At 55.4% G+C, this 8907-nt stretch overlaps 1 long non-coding RNA gene across 1 annotated transcript; it reads left to right on the top strand.

The window, feature by feature from the left end:
* Window positions 1–768: 768 nt before the first annotated feature.
* LOC129030490 (uncharacterized) lies at window positions 769–5153 on the top strand. The gene is made up of 3 exons (XR_008500667.1): window positions 769–848; window positions 3235–3350; window positions 4911–5153. It is a non-coding gene; the product is annotated as an uncharacterized LOC129030490 (long non-coding RNA).
* The last annotated feature ends 3754 nt before the right edge of the window (window positions 5154–8907 follow it).

Raw genomic sequence — 8907 nt, 5'->3', positions numbered from 1 at the left:
ACCAGAATGAAGTCCGTATCCTTGTGGAGCAGAAGATGTGGCCCTTGCCAACCTCACAGGCTAGTAAGAATCAGTCCCCGCTCCAGCTACTCAGCCAAGGCCTTGTGCTGAAAGGGGTGAAAATGCCTCGGACCAGGGCTGACCCTAACACACACTGCACCATCTTCCATGGAGTGTTTCTTTCAATGTCACTGTAGCCCTCTGAAGTGGGCGCTGTATCTATATCTATCCCCTTATTACAATTGAGAACCAGAGAGTAAGTGCTGGACAAGCCCGCAGACTCGTCCACAGACAGGAAGGAGTAAGTTTGGGCTGGGTGAGGGCCAGGCCCTGGTAAGTCCCAGGGTCAGTGTAACTAAAGCTCTGTGTGAGTCTTGACTGGTGCTTAGCACAAAATGCACTGGACAAGAAATCTCTTAAAACCATTGGGTCTGTGTGACACTTTTACTTAAAATAAGGTCTCAACTGACACTTCCACTCTCTGTTGTATGTCAGGTGACCCTTCCATTTGACAAAAGAGTAAACCAAGGCATGTAGAGGTTAAATGACCTCTGTCCACCCAGACCCTGCCCATCTCCCACCAAGATGAGGCGGGAGAGGGGCGAGGAGTTGGGCTGGGGATGGGGGCGTGACTGGGGCCAGGACAGAACTCCATCTCCCAGGATGCCGTGCAAAGGGGGCGTGTAGGGGCTGGGCGTCCGCGTAGGCAGGGCTGTAATTTCTTGGTATTTAAAAAAAAAAAAAAAAAAAGGAGCAAAAGGAAAGAGAGAAAGAATCAAAGCCTCAAGCGTCACGTCTAGGAATAGCGCTGGAGTCGGGCCAAGTCATTAGAGACGATGAGTAATCCGGTTAAGTCATTTCTCTAAACACCATTCCTTGTAAGAGAATTAAAATATCAGCTTACATCAGAGGGGGAGAGGCAGGCTCCAGGGGCCCGGGCAGGAGCACGGCCAGGAAGGGGGCGCGGCTGTTGCGCTCTGCCACTCAGCCCTGCCCCGGGCGGGGGCTGCATGCGGGGCCCAGCCAGCTGAGCCCTGGGCTTGCCGGGGGAGGGGGGGGGCTGGCATCCAGCTAGCGGGGGTAGGGGGAGCGGCCCGCCACACCTCAGTTTACCTCGTTGTTCAGGGTGCTGGGAGAAGTTCGGGACTGCCTGCTCTTGGGAGAATCGTTGTCCCTCCTGGGGGAAGCTGTTTTTTTTTTTTTTACCTTCAGTGTCTCCCCTCCCTCCTAAGATGTTGAGTTGACATCTCGACAGCTTTAGGTCTACCGTTGGAGGAAAGGGCTGGGGATCGGCCTGGGGACACAGGGAATGGAAAGAGGGGTCCCCAAACCTCTGGAGAGGTGCCGATTTCCCCCTAGACTAACTGGAAAGTGGTGAGGGGTGATGCCTTAATTTCTATTTCCCCCTTTTCCCTTTAGTTGCCCTGTATTTGGAGAACACAGGGCTGGGAATCTGCCAGACTTACGGAGGCGGTAGTGACTGCCAGAGCCACTTTCCGCATCCTGGGGGCAGGATTATGGTGACCTGGGGAGAGCTGCTGATCATGAAGCTGACCCTGTGGGAGGCAGTGGCGCAAGTCTGTGGTCCTGGTGACTCCGGAGCTGAGGTGGGAGGGGGATCTCTTGAGCCGGGAGTTCACGGCTACAGTGAGCTATGATCGCACCAGGGCACTCTAGCCTGGGTGACAGAGTGAGACCCCAACTTAAAAAAAAAAAAAAGCTGCCCTCAGTCTCATTATAATGCCTACCCTCTCAGCCAGGACCCACAATGTGAATTGGGTCTCAGCTGTGAGCAGGACACAGACGTCATCTCACCCTCTGTAGCCCTGAAGAGGCCCGGAGACTTCCTAATGGCCTCCCAGCCATTCCTAGGCAGTGTGGAATCACTCAGGTTTATGGTGGCGGGCCCCAAACACTTGAGGCAGGCTCTCACCACACGCTGACTCCTGCAGCGACAGGCTAGGAGAGGTCCATGTCTCCCTGGGAGCTTCTCAGCCAGTCCAGAGAACAGAAACCTCCCCGGCTCTGGAGCCAGGTGGATTGGTTTGCAATCAGGGTACCCTCCCTTGCAGGTGGTATGACCTGGGATGGGTTATTCACTGTCTCCAACCCTTAGTTTTCCCGTGTGAAATGGCATTAGCAATACCTAGCTTGCAAGATTACTGTGAGGGTGAGAAATAACATAAGCCTTCAACAACTGGTCATTCTATTGTGGCAGCTACATGAGAACAGCTTCCTTCATCGGTGGCATCAGAACTTCTGCAGGGTGGATTCTGTGCTCTTCAGGCCTTGCCCTGACGACCTGGGGCTGGGCCCTGACACCCCACTCCCGATCGGGCTTTCCAGGTCTTCGGGTAGCAGCTGCAAAGCCCCCCCAGGTTCCTGGTGGGGTCCTAGGCTCTGGCCAGGATGCAGGCATGAAGGGAGGAGTTGTGGGGGAAGTCAGTGACTCATCTCCAATCTGAGTGGGCCCCACTAACCCCTTCAATACTGGAAGCCCAGGCTTTTGGGGGAGGGACTGCTCTAATTCCTCCTCTCCAGATGAACCCATGGGACTTTGCGAATATGAAAACTAAAGCTTTCAGCCTTGCAATGGCCTGGGGTCAGCTGGCTCCAAGAACTCAGATCCGTCAGACGTTTCATACTCTTGCTGCGGCTCCCCCACACTGCAGCCCCGACCTGAAGCCCAGGTCCCTGCTTTCATCATCGTGGTATCATCCACCCAGCACCTGCCACAGGCAGGGCTACCCTCCCTGCCTGACATCCCAACTACCTTTGTTGGAAACAGTACCTGGCGGGGAGAACCCAAGGTGAACCCAGGTCTAAGTGGTCCTGTCTACACCCCAAGAGCTCTCTTATTCTCCCCGCACCTGCTGTGCATCCTTTCTGCTGCTGCACGCCCAGATGCGAGTGTGCAAATCTGTGTACACATGCCTGTGCATCTGTGCATGGGTCTTGCATGCCAGGAGCCCACAGCTCACACATAGGATCACACAAACATATGTATACAGTAACTCACCAGAAAGCCTGCAAGAAACCCCTGAGGCTTTTTCTTCCCCACATCTGGGGCACCCTGGCCTGCCCTGGACTCCTGGAAGAGGACACAGGGTTGTCCAGCCCCCCTCCCTCACCCCAGCTGCCCACCTGTGCCATGGTGTCTTCAGCCATGGGGCCGGCCTGAGGGACTTTGCTCTGTTAAAACTGCCTTTTCTCTCTCTGCCTTGGCCTCAGCAGGCTCTTCCAGATCTTCCTGAGTGGTAGTGGCCACGGCTGAAGGCAGAGGGCTATGTGGAGGCTGAAGGCAGAGGGCTGGGCCTTGGGCCTGGGTAAAGACAACTCTGGACATGGAGGTAGGTTGACATCCCCCCTTTCTGGCAAAAATGGCAATATAGCCACACTGGGAGGGCTTTGCCACAGTGCCTCGTGCTGTTCCTGGAGCTGCGTGTGTGCATGGGCTGTACCCTCTGGCCTGGAGGAACCTTCCCGGGCTTGGCAGTTCCTACTGTATCTACCTAGTGAGCTTCTGCTCATCCTTCAAGGGCCCACCTGAGGCTGACACCCAGGGGTCTCAGCACACACCTCCACCAGGGCATGTGCCACATCATGCTCGTGTGGTCAGCCCCATGCCATTGTGTGACTGGCTAGCAGCTCCCGAGCCTCTCGTCTCCAGCTAGGAGTGGTCTTTGCTATCTACCCACACTACGCTGCTGACAGGGCCGCAGAGCCCCGGCCGCTGCTCCTCCAGAAGAGGAAACTGAGGGTCTAAGTGGGAAGGGACTTATCCAAGGTCTCACAGTCGCTTCAAAAGATCTCACAGTTGGTAAAGGAATTGGGAAGGAAGAGGAGGAAGTGAGAGGCCACTGAGGGCAGGTGCACAGTAGGTGCTCAATGAAGATCCACAGAAGGAGAATGAAGGGCACGGAAGAGACGGAGGAGGAAGAGGCCATGCACCCACCTCCACCCCTATCCCACATCTCCCTCCTTCACCAGGCACCATCTGCTCTTCCTTCCCCAGGGGTTAGCACTTCCTAGTTGTCAAGGGCAGCACATTCTAGATGCTGGGGCCTTGACCTCACATGCGGCCCTTCTCGCTGGAGTTTCGCTGGAGTCATACCCTCCCTGAGCTGCAGGCTGGCTGCTCAGGCCACAGCCCCTTTCCTGGGTATCTGTGTTGCTGCTGAATCCTGGCCAGGGGTAGTGAGCACAGCCCAGGTCTCGGACTCCAGGACAGCGCCCCCTCAGCTCCCCAAGGAGCTCAGAGGTCCCAAGCCCCTGGCCAGCTTGTCTCAGCTGGAGGGAGGTTCTGGGCATCCTGTAGCTGGACTCTGGGGACTCTGAGGCCTGCCTTGGCTGAGGAGAATCTGCCTTGGCACAGATTCTGTGCCAAAGCGATGGGCAAATTTTTCTCCACAGGAAACCCAAGTACCCCAGTGCAGTTGAGCTCTCCGTGCTGTCTCCTATCTATGAAACTGGCTGGCAGGCACAATAACAGCCCTCACGCCTCCGGGTGCAATTACGGGCATTGGATGAGCTATTTCTTATAAAGGGCTTAGAACTGTGCCCGCTGGCGGGAGGAAGTGCTCCATAAACATTAGCTGGTTTCCACAGCCCTGGGTGAAACAGAAGGCATGCGGTGGGCCCAGGCTGGGGGAGTGGGGACAGGAAACCTGACTTCCAGCTCCAGCCCCAGCTCAGCAGATAGGTCGTTTGGTTCTGCAAGGCCCCCACCCCCTTGCCTTCCCTCCTTCTGTACGTGTGTGTCATATTTTGTTGGCTTTGGGGCTTTCTTCTCTTTCTTTCTTTCTTTTTTTTTTTTTTTTTTTTAAATAAACAAGGGTTGCATGAAACCCCTAATATTCTGGGTAAGTGTTGAAACAGCTCAGAAATCCCCTCCTCCCCTTGTGACTCAGTGGCAGGAGCGATAAGCAGAACTACTGGTGACACTGTGGGAGAGAAATTCTGCAAAATAACAGCTGGGCAGCCCGGGACCCCAGGGAGTTGAAATGGGACCTCGGAGACATCAGGATGTCCTGGAGAGGCACCAAGGCCCGAGGTCCCCCAGGGACCGTGGAGGGGGCATTAAGCCCTGAAAACAGATCATGATGCCCATCCCCCCAGCATAATTAGAAATAAAAACAACCGGGACAGTTAAATTAGTGTAAGGAAGTCCCTCAAGAGTTTGACTTTTCCCGTAATGGCGATTTTCGATGCTCCTTGGGAAACATCAAATTCTTTCCAAGCATTATTCTTTTTCTATTTTGGTGCCCTAAGCACTAGCGTGGTGGACCAAGCCCCTGCACCAGCCATGAGCGACCCCTGCGGGCTGCCTGGCCCCTCTGGGCACCGGCTCCGGGGCTGCGGCTGGGGGCGGAGGGGGCGACACCGGGCTTGGAGGGGGCAGCGGGGGGAGGACTGGGGGTGGGGAGGGGGGAGTGCGGGGAGGGCGCCCAGCGGCTCGGCCGCACCCCCCACCCCACCCCACCCCCACCCAGGACCGCGCTGGGGTTTCAGAAAGCGCTTTTCTGGCCCTGCCGCCGGATCTGACTCAAAAAGGGGAGCTGGCTCAAACCGAAAGAATAATTCGGTTAGCCAAAGCGCTGATATTTCCCTGGGGCCCGAATGGCTGCCAGGCAGGGGGCTCCAGGGCCGCAGCCTCGCCGGCCCCTCGGGCCCCGCCGAAAGCCCCTGGCCCCATACAGCCTCGCCACCTAAAGGGGCAGGAAGAGCAGCTGAGAGGAGGGCGCCTCCTCCAGCCCCTCAGGCTCTGCTGCCGGACCGTCGTGTCCCTCCCGAGGCCTTCCCCTGCCTGTCCCAGCGGGCCCTGCTCTCCCGGGTTCTCAGGACGTTGGGCAGACCCCTTAGGCCTCTTTTCTAGCAGCACGCACATTCCTGCACACCTTCGCATGTGAAGTTTTTCTGGAAGTATCATGTGGACACTTTGGGAGGCCTACACCCACTCTTAGAGGTGTCTGGCGTCCCATTGCAGGGGCGTTCCGTCTTTTGAAGTTGAATTGTCTTGGACCATACATAAAATACACTAACACTACCGACAGCCGGTGAGCTAAAAGAAAAAATCGCGAAAATACCTCAGTGTTTTAAGAAAGCTTTATGAATTTGGGCCGCATTCAAAACCTTCCTCGGTCACATGCCGCCCGCGGGCCACGCGTTGGACAAGCTTGCATTCTAGAGACCAATGCGAAATTAACTCGAAAAGAAAGAACCGCGCGGGCCGATTCAACACCCCTGTACCTATCCCCACCCACGATTTCACTCCCAGGCCCCTTGGCCTGGCGGTGCTTGCCCTTTGGCCAGCGTCCTAGAGGTCACAGTGAGGCCCAAATGAATGGGGTTTTACTGAACTGACATGCCCAGGAGAGAAACATGGATCTATACAGAGAGGCTAATCATTTGTTTCAAGCTGAATTGCCAGGGTGGAGTGGGTGGGGTGGGCCCAGGGGCTCCCCTCGGCTCCCCCCACAACCCCTGTGTCCAGTCTGAGGTGCCTGTATGCATTCTCTTCAGGTCCCCACTCCCTTCAGTCTGAAGCAGGGACCCGGGCTTTGCAGGTGCAGAAGTTCTCTGGCTCTGGGAGCCTGCTGGACTCAAGTTCATTCTGACCTCAGGACAGGTGTGGGCAGGAGATGCTGACGGCTGGCTTTCCTGGGCGGCGCAGAACACCTGGCCTCAGCTGTCTCAGCACAAAATTTTCCCTGTAAGCAGGACCCTCCTGAGCTCCCAGGAAGGGCCAGGCACATAGCTACTGTCACCGGCAACAGTCCTGCAGACAGCGAGACGGCTGTGACACAGTGCTGCACACAAGGCCTGGCTGCTGCCCGCCATATGCAAGGACAGGCACCGAACACAGCCTAGGTCAGGGACCTGCGGGGTCAGCTGAACGTGTGAGGAGGACTCAGGTGCCTGCAATCCCTGCCTCCCTGCCACAGTGTGATGCTACAGGGTGGCCCGGTAGGACTGGGTCATTACAGCTCCTGACCTACCAGAGGACCTAGTGTCACCCCTGACTCAGTTGTCACATTGCTGGGGAGTCTGAAGAGAGGGAAGGCAGCAGGGTGGTCCCAGCCACGCTGGGACTTGGAGCAGTCCCTAGTACTGACACTGAAGTATGTCAATATCATAATAAGTGGCTTAGAGGGGGCGGTGTTGACTGTTAATCCCAAGGGGTGAAGGGAACACCTCGCTCCCGGAAGAAAGCTGGGAGCATCTGTCTGTTTTTTTTTTTTTTTTTTTTTGAGACAGGGTCAGGCTGGAGTGCAGTGGTGCAATTTCAGCTCACTTCAGCCTTGGACTCCTAGGCTCAAGTGATTCTCACACCTCAGCCTCCCAGGCAGCCACGACCGTAGGCATGCACCACCATGCCTGTCTAATCTTTTAAAAATTTTTTTGGAGGTGGGATCTCGCTATGTTGCCCAGACTGGTCTTGAACTCCTGGGCTCAAGTGATCCACCCACTTTGGCCTCCCAAAGTGCTGGAATTATAGGCGTGAGCCACTGCACCAGGCTACATCTTCATTTTAAGATGCTAAGTGGGCACTTGGAGGAAGGACAAGAAGCAGAGTGGGTCCTGCCATATTGTGTACATTCTGAGAGTCCTCACTGCCCTGGTACCCAGACACAGGTCTGTCACTCAGGAGTGGCAAGGGCTGCCCTAGGTCTGGCCCCAGAAGGCCTCTGAGCTCCTGCTTAGAGTGCCATAGTGCCATGCTGGTGGTGTGGAGGGGCTTGAGCACACTCGGGCTTATGCGCACATGTGTCCCGTGGACTGTCTGGGCGCGCCTCCATGTGGGAGAGCATTCTGCCTTTTTGCATGGCAGCAAAGCTTTCGTAGGAACTCTAACCCTGTTGAAAGAAAGTAGGGAAATGAGGAGTGTCTGAGACACCAGGCTGCCTGCTCAGTCTTTCGGAGGTAGGAGAGAAGCCTGCAGAGGTCTCAGGGATCACTTCTGCTTCCCATGAAGGCTCCCACCTGGGATCGCCAAGGTCCAAGAGCCCTCTGGAGGGAGGAGCTCTCCTAAAGGGCGGCAGCCTGGGATCATCAACCAATCCATGAAATTTCCCTCCGAGCCCTTTACAGTTCACTGTGCCCTGATTTTACAGATGGGAAAACCAAGGCCCAGAGAGAGAAAGTGGTGTGCTCAAGGCCACACTGTGGATCGGGGCGGGGGTGGGGGGGGGGAGTTGGCGGGGTCTGGTGCCTGCCAGCGTCCTGCATTTCTTCCCACACTGCAGTCAGGAAAGGGAGGTGGCCGGGCAACCCTGGATCTGCTGCCCACGGGCAGTTAGGGGTGGGGAGGGAACTCCAATGGATGCTGTGCCCCTAGCAGCAGTGGCTGCTTCACACCCCGTCCTTGGCCGGTTGCTTTGAACAAGGTATGTTTTGCTAACTTTTTACCTGGGGATCTCCAAGCATGCGATGAATTCAGAGAATATGGTTGCTGGTTTCTGTACATTTTTGTTCCCTGTAGTCTGGCCTGTTTATCACAAGCTCTGCTAATCAGAATATTCAAGGGCATGCACGTACACAGGCATACACGATGTGCAGGACGTTCTGGGGAATTTACTTTTCTGGGTAACTGAGGGTTAACTGGAAACCTGTGTTCTTATGCCTTATTGAAAATTTTTCTACAAATGATGAGCATTTCCCCAACTTAGTATTTTGAAAAGTTCCACCACTTTCTAAATACGTGACCTTGGTTGAGTTACCTAACCTCAGTAACCTCAGTTTCCTTATCTGTAAAATGTGCAGAGCAATGCCTCTCTAGGTAATGAAAGGAACTAGAAATAAAAGCAGTGCATAGCATACCGTGTGTGCTTTAGAAATGGAGCCATTGCTACTGCTGTTAGGACTCTTATTACCTGGTCAAAGGATCGGGAGAGTCGACTGAGGATC

Source organism: Pongo pygmaeus, chromosome 12 (assembly GCF_028885625.2).
Source record: "Pongo pygmaeus isolate AG05252 chromosome 12, NHGRI_mPonPyg2-v2.0_pri, whole genome shotgun sequence".
Lineage (NCBI taxonomy): Eukaryota > Metazoa > Chordata > Mammalia > Primates > Hominidae > Pongo > Pongo pygmaeus.
Note: the sequence above shows the minus strand (reverse complement) of the source record. Positions and strands in the feature narration are given on the sequence as shown.